Raw genomic sequence first — 11,983 nt, 5'->3', positions numbered from 1 at the left:
AATGCACTGCTGGCACACCATGGCTCAGCACTCCTGTTTACAGTAACATAACACATGTGAAACCAGCCTGTACCTCATGAGCAGAAACTGCTTCCAAGAGAATTAAAGAAAACTGCTGATCCAAGTGTCACAAATGTTCTTAATGCAGTCAGAAGGCCCAGTGTTGACAAGCCTTTTAAAGCACTGAATGGGAACCACAGCCAACATGTAAGCTTGTTACAGTAAGAAGATTTCAGCGAGATGAACTAACTTTACTCCAGCACATTACCAAGCCATCTCTTTCCACTCTGAATATAGACAATGGCATTTTAGAAAGGCAAAGTTGGTTACCCAAAATAAATTCTGTAACAGTTTCGCGCTCTACAGTAATCAAAACGACTAATATCTTAAATCAAAGAAACTAATAAAAGCAGCAGCTTGTGTTTTCATATGCAGTTGGTTTTTGTTAAACTATGGTTGTTGACTGTGTTTGATTGAGCTCAGCATGCCATCCCCTTCTACTGACTGAGTAAAAGAGGACGCATGAGAAGAAAGGGAGGCCTTTCACTGAGAGAGAGAGTGACGCGGACTGAGAATGAGGAGAAGAGAAGAGGAGGAGATGGAGCTCCAGATGGAGATAGGGAGGGACGTGTTAGGAGAAATGAGGAGGGACAAAGGCTGGGAGAAAGTACAGCACGGTCAGGACAAAGTGAGGGGCTGGTCAAGCAGCCAGGCTGCTCTCCAGCGAAATAGAGAGAGAGCCACGGAGCCAGAACGGCAGCTGACGGTACAAAGATGTGATTCATCTCACGGTGCAGCACAGCATAAGCAGGCTGGTGGATGTTGCCAGGAGACAGAGCTGCCTAGTGCAGACTTCACACACGTCGTAACAGCCGAGGCTGTCGTTATAAGCCAGCCATGTGACCGATGCTTTAGACAAAAGCAAGAAGGCTGGTTCGGTGACGCTCTGTCAGCTGTCCATCCAATAGCCAAGTTGTAGGAAGTCTCTGAGTGTTAGCGCCAGTGTACACAAGAGGGTAACTCGAGGAGACCAGTGGTGCACTGAACTGAAATGGAGAGAAGAGACCTTAAAAAAACAGCACGCAAAACAAGGCAGAGCAATAGACTGAAAGACAAACAGGAAGGGAGGAAAAACCAGCGAGGATGGAAGGTGAGGAGAGTATTATTTCGTATTTATCAGCTGAACATAAAATGCTGTGAGCCCTAGCACTGCTCGCTGAAGCATGGAATAGGAGAGTCAAATGTAAACTGACATGTTGATCCAAATGGGGAGTGTGCAGCAGTATTTGGGAATGAAACACCCTTCATGTTCCACTGTTTTGGCTAACGGCTAACATGGCCACCAGAAAAAAAGCAGCTGAAACTGCAAAATATTAACAGAATTTTCCTTCTGACGAAAAGGAGGAAAATTATGACAGAGATGAGCTACACAAACATTTTTTTATGTACAAATTCTTGTTCTTATGTACGTAAACATCACTCAGACCTGTGCTACTGCATTGCCGATGTCTTTGCAAAACTGGTGCTTTGTCTGAAAATGCATATCTTAAGCATAAGTATGTAGACACTGACAAGTATGGCTTAGAAGGTACATTGGAATACGTGGGCTGTGTACTCACAGTGGTCAAAAAGTTGGCAATGTCACGCTATACTTCTTTCCATCAATGGTATCCATCCTGGGGCTATATGATAAATGGAAAAAGCACTGAAAAAGATTCAGCTATGTGTCACTGACAGTGCCAATGCTAGATAGCTAAAGTGGCAGATTTTTTCAGGAATAAAGTCAGATGTGATGTGGAATTACTGGTGTTTAGTTTTTGCTAAACTGACTTTTTTACTGTAACAGAATTTAGTATTATGTGTGTTCATAGGCTCAACAGTTAGCTAATGTTCACAAAAGGTAACATCTAGAAACAAAAAGGTAACCTAACATCGTCAGTCATGGTTAGCAGCCAGCTCACTGTGTTTGAATTGAGGCAACATTACCCAGGCAAACCTCATATGGAGGTAAGTTTTTAGTAAACCTAGTGTACCGTGTGAAACTATAATAACTGTACTTTTTTTGTCAAGCTTTTGGAAGCTGCTAATCTTTGGAACTGTGGTTGAACAGGTTGTTGTGTTATTTAATGTATATAGTATAAGTGTATTTAGCATGACTTTTTAAGAACACCTTTATGTTTTATTGTAAAGCACTTTGGTTTTACATGTGCTATAGAAAGACAATTACTTATTTATTTACATTGTGGAATTTTAGAGCTAACTTTCTGTCATTTACAAGGATAATGGGCATTATTCATGAGTCGGAGATCTAACTTTATCGCACCGATTCTTCTCATTTCACACAACTAACTAAAACTGCAATCAAATCGAGTGTTTAGTAAGCCTTGTAAATATATTATTTAATTTATTATATTTATATATTGTTTAATTTAGTTCAGTCTGTTACTGTTCTTATTATCTTGGAGCAACTCTAACCACACAATTAGTAAAGGATTCTGATTCTCATAACCAATAAAACTGAACTGACTAGACTTGAACTACAATTGAATTAACAGCTATCAGCATATTTTTCAAAATAAAATAAAACACAAGTATCAACTTTATTATGGTACAAGATAAAGTCTTTAGGACTACTCTTCTAGGAACAACAATTTTTCAGCCTGGAAGAAACATAGTCTTAGCCAGCCAACTTAGCCAGTGTCAAATCATAATGTCATTTTACCTTTCCTGTCGGGCACAACAACAACTCATGCCCCCCAATGATTATTTAAGACCTAAAAAAGGTGCTACTTCAACAACCTTCACCAAAAGCCAATATTTGGCAAAAAATATGCAAGAAAACTGTTTCTGCTACACTTGGTAGCAACAAACTTGCTTCTCTACTTCAAGCACAACTGGGCTATTAAGGAGGCAATTCTATAAATGCACAACCCCAATGGAAACAATGACTCCACCGAGCATTGCTGGAACACTTGCTAAATGCACTACATGTGACATAAAGAAGAAACAGTGGATGAAGTTACATGGTGGTAAAGGAGTGCTTTAAGCCACCGGGTAAAGCACTCAAGCCAAGATAGAATATCCCAGGTAGAAAATATTTTTCAGGTTTTAATTTTATTAGATGACGTCTAAGGAGCTTAGAAAGAAAAGCGTCTGGACTTCTTTGAGTTGCTTGCAGACGTTTCACCTCTCATCCGAGAAGCTTCTTCAGTTCTAAGGGTCAAATGGTGATTTAAACCCAGTGGGAGTTTCCCCCCAAAGAGGGACAAAGGACCCCCTGATGATCCTCTACCTAATCACATGAGCCAAGGTGTGAAAGCGGGTGTGGGTCACACACCCGTAGTTCAAGTCTAGTCAGTTCAATCTTTGTCCCTCTTTGGGGGGAAACTCCCACTGGGTTTAAATCTGGGACTCTCCACCATTTGACCCTTAGAACTGAAGAAGCTTCTCGGATGACAGGTGCAACGTCTTCAAGTAACTCAAAGAAGTCCAGACGCTTTTCTTTCCAAGCTCCTTAGACTACGATGACCTGGATGACTGAGAACCTTCACAGATTTATTAGATGACAATATTTTTCAGGATCCTGAAGAGTTACAAAGGAAACTAAACAATTCTTTTCTACTTCACATTTCAACTGAAAAACACTACCTAGGTTACTTTTGTACTTACATTTGACTTATACTGAGCAACTGTATATAATGCTTGGTCATTAGTATTGCACTATAATGCTGCTGCTGGCACCTTGAGGCAATAGATTCACACTTCGAATGAGGTAGTCTGCCATCAATGACAGTCGCTAATTGGAAAAGAAGGACAGAAATGCCCTTCATGTTGTTTGCACTAATTAATGCTGCTGCCTGTGAGCTGCAGTCAGAGATAAAACATTTCATAGTATTTCATAATATCATCATTGCAAAGGTCCTTGAATTAATCCAATAAAATTTTGAGGTTATATCGACCCTATCGTGTTCTTATTGTGGCTAAATACCAGTAATGTTTCATTCATAGTTTCATCAGAACGTATAAAATCAGAAGGCAAAACATCTCTTGTCTATTGGGGACAAAATAACTACCAGAAAGTAATGAAGGAAGGAATCTGCTTCATCCTAACCTACTGTGATGAGGGCAGACCTGACTCTTATACCCTGAAGCAACAGAATGCTGCTTTCAATCTGTCACCAGCATCAAACTCATCAAATATTCTTCCAGTTAATTTGTGTTCATAACTGCAGAGCAGTTACTTATCACCAGCTTCAGATTTCTTTATCTGATCCCAGAAGCTACATACTATGAAGTAAAATCTAAGTCCCTGCTGGCCTTTGCTTGTGCAGAGTAGCTGCACGGGTCATCAAACATGCACAGGATGACTCAGCTATCTGATGTGCTCTGTGCTATTGCACAAGAATACAGTTTCTGCATAACTTTTGGATGGATTATATGATTTTAAATCAATATCTATTGTGTGCATAATAGTGTGAATCAGCCAGATCTTTTATTGTTCAGCTCCCAGAACAGAAGCTCACACAGTAGTTCCTAAGCAGTGAAATGTGACTAATGCAAAAGAATTATTAAAATTTTACTACAGTGATTTTATATGGAATTTTTCTCTCTCTCTCCACAGGGAGGTCAGAGGTTATTGCCATCTACAGGTCACATGGAGCTGTTAGGGACTGATAGGGGTAGATGCTGACACACCAATGCTGCCTGTTATATGACAGCCAACTGTGTGTCAGTTTCAAACAGTTTAAAACAGGATTCGGGTTCAATCGTTTACATGTAGTTTCAATTTCACCACAGAGGGAAGGTAATGGCCTCTCTCAGTGAGACTAATTTGCAAAGCACAAAAGAAACATAAAAGCTATTAACAATATTTTTAGCAAACTGAAATAAAAAAGAATAATATCTGTTTCAAAAAGTGAATTGATCAACCACTAACCAAGCACTTAAATAATAAACAATGATTAAACACTGACAGTCAGATGTCCACAGTTGTCGTGGCGATGCAGTGGTTATCCACGGTTCTCCAAGTTGGTTGGATTTCTGCATTCGAGTCCTCTCCTCTGTGTTGCGGCATCACTGTCTAACTAGTTGATCCTAAAACCACCATAGATGCTCAATTGAGTTGAGGTCCAGTGATTGCTGAGGCCTTAGCAACGATTCATTCATTTTTATCCTCCACAAGCCATTCAGTGAGTGCTAGTGGGGGGCATTATCCTGATAGAGACTACTCCCATAGAATAGAGAAAAGCTTTATTTATTTTTAGTGACCCTTCCTGGTTAAGCAGGCCCAAACCATGACCGCAAACTGCACACAGCCACTGGAGGATCTCCTCACTGTAGGGGTCAAGTATTCATTATTTTCTCTCTAATTTATCATCGTCTGCAGATCGGAAGGGACAACTGAATGAAGGTCTCCCAGAGGTCTCCAGTCTTCAAATGCTTTTTTGGCAGAAGGATACATTTCACACTCGGCAGCCCATATAGAAATACACACAAATACAAGCACACATTTGCTACAGCATTGTGATTTATCACAGTGTCCGGAGCACTGCTGCAGTGGTTATGTAACTATCAAGCCTCTTGCCACAAGCCTCCTGGTGACAGTGGTGAATAAGAGGGAAAACAACAAGGGGAGGGCAAAGAGAGATGGACAGGAGAAGCAGAACAGAGTAGAGGAGGGGGAGACAGACATGTTGTCATGGGGTGTGATGAAGAAATGAACTGCAGACATGCAGCAGTGCCTGAATGTTGCATTAGAGAGGATGGAGGCCTCTGGTTCCAGTCCAGTTTCTGCTAATGTCCAGGCAGTTAGAAGAAACAGAGGAAGGCAGTGAATAAATAAGCATGGCAATAATCAATCTGGGAATGTAGCTCTTTAAACCTACCAGCTTTCCGCCTTCTTATCATTTAGTTGCCAGATGCTGCTCTGAATACTGATGGGCTGCCTTTCAAACCAATGTCTGTACGTGTCTATGTGCATTTGTGAGAAGAGGGAGTGGGAGGTGCAGTTATTACAGAGAGGGTGAGTGTGCTGCAGATTATTTTAAATTCGATATTTCAAGTTTGATAAACCATATCTATCTATATATATGTATAGTGAGAGAGAGAGAGGGAGAGAGAGAGAGAGAGAGAGAAAGAGATACAGATGGGCATACTGTAGATGGTTAAACAATGGGGCATGGTGCAGAAGCAGAGGAAGACAGAGGAAGACATATACCAAATGATACCAACATTAAGAAGAAGGAACATGGGGACCCTCGAAAAATACTCAGGGCTGAGAGAGGAGCTAGAGATGGTGTGGAAGACAAAGGCAATGGCAGTTCCCGTGGTAATCGGAGCACTCGATGCAGTGACCCCTAAAAGTGGGTGAGTGGCTCCATGAGATCCAAGGAACAACATCAGAGACCTCTGTCCAGAAGAAGAGTGTAGCACTAGGAACAGCAACAATACTGTGTGTGTGTGTGTGTGTGTGTGTGTGTGTGTGTTCATAGTGTGTTGACGAGGTACAACACAATGCTAAAGGAAGGAGGAGCCCGAACATCAGTGGGAGATATCCTCATGCATTTAAGGTGTTGAATGCGAAAGCAGCTAACCTGACAGAAAAGATCATGACTAAGCTGGAAACCTGGACCCTCTGTTGATGGCTGGACCAAAAAAAGCAATTTGAATGGCTGAGACGCACTCTGAATGGCTAACTGAAGGTTGGACAGTCCTAATCCCCATAGAATCTCCAGAAGGGACTGGTCCCATCCAACTACTGGCCAATAACGTGCCCCAGAACAACATGGAAGCTTCTGTCAGACATCATACCAGCTAAGATGAACAGGCACATGGCTCAATACATGAACAGGGCCCAGAAAGGAACACCAGAACAGAATCACCAGAAGTGAAAAACCCCAGCTCGTAGCAGATAGGGCAGTCACTCAAGACTGCAAGACTAGATTAACCTTTGCACCGCCTGGATTGACAGCAAGAAGGCGTATGACTTAGTGCTACACACATAGATCCTGGAATGCCTAGAACTGTACAGGATCAACAAGATCCAATAGCTTTTATTAAGAACTCATTTGGCCGCAACATTGGAGGCCAACTTCAAACCAATAGCACAAGTCAATATCAAGTGCAGGATTTACCAAGGAGATGTTCTGTCACCACTGCTTTTCTGCAAAACTTTGCATCCTGCTGGGATAATAAGCTGGCCATAGAGATAGAAGTCATTTACATCAAGACAAGAAAGCTCCTTACCATGCATGGAAGGTTTCAGCTCATGTTCAGTACCCTGAGACTACGTGGAAGGATGGAGGCAGAGGACTAGTGAGTTTCAGAACCATTACCCAGGATGAAACAACAAAGATCTACGTGTACATCAGGGAGAAGGCCACAACTGATCATGTGCCCAGTTAATACCTCAGACAGCAGAAACCTGAGAAGGGAGAGGAGCAAAAAGACGAACCATCATGGAAGGACAGGCATGCCTGCATGGCATGTACCACGGGTAGATAGAATTAGTGGCTGATATTGAGAAATCCCACACAGCTGGATTGAAAGACAGCACAAAGGCACTAACCATGCCAGCGCAGGAACAAACTCTAAGCAAAAGATCCATAGAGACTGGGGGCTACCACACCAGGGAAGACCCCAAGTACAGACTGTGCAAATATGCCCCTGAGACAATCCAGCACATAACAGCAGGGTGTAATATACTAGCAGGCAGGGCATACATGGGACCCCAGAACCCAGTGGCTGGAATAGTATGCAGGACCATGCATACTACACCAAGCTACATATACACATAACATAGCTATACCAAGTGATAGCAAGATCAGTAAGAAGGAACATGAGAAGCTTGAAAAAAACCAAGAGCTCAAAGAGGAGCTAGAGAAGGTATGGAGGGTGAAAACAACAGTTTCTGGCCCCCAAAGTGCATAGATGTGTTTCACTACGGGTAACTGAGTAAAAGGATTTGCTTCTAGAAAGAGTTTGTGTAGTCATCTGTAGTCAGAGACAGTGCAACTGAAACGACCTTTCCTATGATCATATCAGCAGGAAACTGACAGGAGAAAATAAGCAACACTAGTTTATCCAGAGATGTGTCACAGTCCACTGTGTAATTACTTTACATTCCTATTTATACCCACTCACAAATCTCCCCATGTGTCCAGTTAAAGAGCTGGGGACTGAAGATCTGATACACAAACCAGACCTGAGTTACAAAAATTTAGACCAGGACTTGTTGGATCAGAGTCAGCTCATTTCCTGTTTGACTACTTAAAAATATGATTTGTCAACTGAAACGAAAATGTAATTAATCGAACTAATTGATCAAATTTCACAATTTCAGACCATGGCAAACAGCAGCTGTGGTTTGAAATATGATTGCTTTTTCATACTGCTTAAAGTTGGCACATAGCACTGTCTTCCGTTAATGTTTATTAAAAGTATTGACAACAAGCATTGCCAGTTTGGCTCACAAAGTGCTTCATGTTTATGTCTGATTATGAGCCAAGGCAAAACTGGTGGTTGCTAAATGTGGAAGAAAGAAAAATATGAATCCTGGTGGTGGCTGCCACCAGCAGGAAACAGTGATCAAGTGTAAATTTAAATTTGTAATTAGGAGAGGTTTACAGGCATTGCTAAAGGGTGTGGCTGAGATCAGACAATACAGTGAATAAAGAAGATTAGGGTTTTAATGCTAGTGGTTTACACATTCACCTAACAAGCAAAAGATCCCACCTTGATATCAGGAGGAGACACAAATCCCTTTGGGGTTGTGTCAGGAAGGGCATCTGGTGTAAAAATCTGCCAAATCAAACATGTGGAGGTACCTGCTGTGGTGACCCCTTGTGAATAAGGAGGCAGCAGGTGAGTAACATGAATCCATTTTGCCCATATAGTGCACTATAATGGGGAAAAGTGCTATTTAAAGGTCAGTGATTTGTATTATAGCTTGTGACTTAACTAGACAGAATAATGACACGAGTTTTATAAAAGTCTACTATGGCGTAGGTCTCTTCCTGATTATGAAATACTGAAGAAAATAGGGACATTTTAATTTAATGCAGTTGATTAAATAGAAATCATCTAAGAAGAATTGACACAGAGCAAAAATGTAGCTTGACGGTAGTAACACTGAAAAAGACAGCGTGGTTTAAATGGGAAAAAGTAGAAAATGAAACAGAAAAGCTAACAGGTATAATGAAAGAATGATTAAAAAAAAATGTGTCAATGATCTTCTATGTGTGCTACATCTTCCAGGATACTTTGTTTACTAATAAAAACAATCTATATAGGTTCTTCTGACCCAGCTTTGTCTTCCTCCCAGTCCAAACTCCACAACATCCCAGGAGAAGCCTTTCTGAGCTGGGCCATCATGTTCCAATGAGCCTTCTTGCATATACAAACAACAGACTGTGCTCGTCAAACAGATGCTTAACCTCCCTGGCGCAGTGAAATTCTGTCCCAATGCCCACAGAACAAAGAGATCAAACAAGGAAAATCAATAGCTCCTCCTGGGTAATCATTCTTTCCTGTGAGACGGGGAAATCTACTCCTAGTGAGATAATAAAAATAAAATCTGAGATAATCTCTTCTAAGAAAAGAACATGAGAATATGTTGAGTCAAAACATTAATGCTACCATAGAGAGTACAAGTCAGTCAGTTTGATTGTTGGAGTAGCTAGGAAACGGAAATCCAACCCTTTAATTGCATTGTAATCCTACATCTAATCATGCAGTACACGACACAAAGTGCACCACTTAAGGAATAATACAATTTAAAAGTCTCCAATAAGCAACAAAGATGACCTGACCTTCAGTTTGCCCATAAAAAGGCTGCAACAGTCTCATCAAATATTAACACCAGTGTCAAAGAGCTATTAATTAACTCAAGTGGTGCATTTAGCATTATACATTAAAAAAACTGTTCAAATCTGTGGGTCTGTGCTTGGCATCGTCCCTTTGACATCCATCTGCATCTTCAGATTAAACTTAGATTTCAGCACACAGGACAATCGGCACAAACACGAACAACTCACCTTCTCCACCAGTGGGAGGTCATGTTTCCATAAACCTAAGAGATAGTTGTCGGTCCCCTGCAGGAAAAAAAAGCATGAGTAGCTCTGATCTTTTTTCTTTTCTTTTTTTTTAACAGGAAATTGGTTAAAGTGCTGCTACTTCACCTAATTGGAATATAAATGAAAATCAACCCAGGGTGTGTCAAAACAGAAGTCACCTTTATGGCAGAAGGTTATTAAGAAATTATCTGGGTTTCAGTTTAAACTATCGCAGTTATGGAGAGATTATAAAACTCTGCATAGAGCAATGGGGTATATTTAATAATACCAGTTTCTTTTGTACACTTTGTCCACTAATGCACCACCTGCTGAATATAATTAATGCTGGGATGATTAGAATCTAGTCAAATATAGTAAACTGTGGTGAAAATGGTGTGGGAAAAATGACTAATTTTGGTGTGAAATCTGCAATATGGTTTGGATCGGTTGATGCAAATGATAATTTATATGTTCAGCATTTGTTTTTTTTACAGATTGAAGTCTTTCTGACACGTGTGACTGCCTCAGGCCCACACAGAACACAAAATTCAAGAATAATGTTGAATCTTAGAAAAAAACAAAGCTGAGCACCAATTTAGCCGAGTTGGTTTCCCAGGTTACATCAGTGTCTAATTAACTCATATTATTTTGAAATTTAAGTTTCAAGCTTAAAAAATGCTGTTTTCCATGTATGCCTGTTTAACTTTATAGAAAAAGTTTAACAAAGTTTACTGTTACAACAATGTATCATGTAAGCGAGATTGTGTTAAAACCATTTTTAAACCATATTTTTGACATGTTTCATTCAGTAGGTCATTTTATTCTATGCACAAATTATTCCTTTGGCATTTGCCGGTATTTTTATTTCCAGATATAAATATAAAAAAAGCAAATTACTACCCAGTGTGAAACTCTATAATTAAAAACAGAAGTGAAGCTTCAGCTAATGCAGGCACAGTCAATATTTCCACAGAGAGGAAATTAATTGACAACATTTGACCATTTATCAAGCAAAATATTGAAAGTCCACCGGTTCTAACTTGAAATGTGATAATTTGGTGCTTTGATTGGTGTATTAATCATTTAATAAATTCTGGTGTAAGGAAATATCACAGAGTTTGAGGATGTGACTTTAGCCTTTAGAAATGTCTGAACACCATAGCTGACAGATCTAATTATTTAGTAATTAAAATAACAGTAAGCTTGGCTCCAGCATCATGCTATCGTGCTTATATCGTACAGCCACCTTGTCTTTAATACCAAAATATTCAATGCTCAATGTCAATGACGCTATAAGTAGTTCAATTCAGCTTTACTTTTCTTCAAAAATGTGATTGCTTTTGGAAATCATCTGTGCTTCACAGTGTGCTTGAATCTTTCTCTGTGTGTACCCCTCACTGTGTGTGCTCAGCTGAGCTGCTGCATCCTATGACCATGATAAGCAGTTTAGGTAATGGACGGGTCGACTGAATTCAGGCAGAGAAGTGATGAAGCAACCCACACATCAAATGAAACAGCCTGAGAAATGCCAGCTCTATCCGATGCCTAACAGCAAGCAGTCTGCTTGTTATGCTTCAAATTCTTATAAAAATGCTGATTCATGGTCACTTCTCTGTGACCACTGGTGCTTTTCAACTGAGTATTTATATTTCTCAAGTTCCAAAGTCTTCTAATTGAAAAATTCCAGCAAGCTTTGTTGATCACTTAGTTATTGAAATGGCAACAACAATAAATAATCATTGAAACAATTTTTAAGCTAAGTTGTCAGATACTCTCTTCTTGTAGTGTTGTTCTTTTTCTGAGCTATGTAAGGCAGTTAATTAAATATGCTGGAGTCTTAGACTGTTGGAAAGGCAAAACATATTCAAAAAAAATGGTGATTTTTCACTATTTTTTGATCGAGAATATTGAGTTTGTTGATCCAAGCTTGA

General features: G+C 40.1%; 1 protein-coding gene across 2 annotated transcripts in view; it reads right to left on the bottom strand.

The window, feature by feature from the left end:
- The window catches only part of pacsin1a (protein kinase C and casein kinase substrate in neurons 1a), a 35,773-nt gene that overhangs the window by 18,957 nt on the left and 4,833 nt on the right, over nt 1–11,983 (bottom strand). The window lies entirely within an intron of this gene.

The sequence above is a fragment of the Pelmatolapia mariae genome, linkage group LG20, assembly GCF_036321145.2.
Source record: "Pelmatolapia mariae isolate MD_Pm_ZW linkage group LG20, Pm_UMD_F_2, whole genome shotgun sequence".
Taxonomy (NCBI): Eukaryota; Metazoa; Chordata; class Actinopteri; order Cichliformes; family Cichlidae; genus Pelmatolapia; species Pelmatolapia mariae.
The sequence above is the reverse complement of the archived record's forward strand: the minus strand, read 5'-3'. Positions and strand labels throughout refer to the sequence as shown.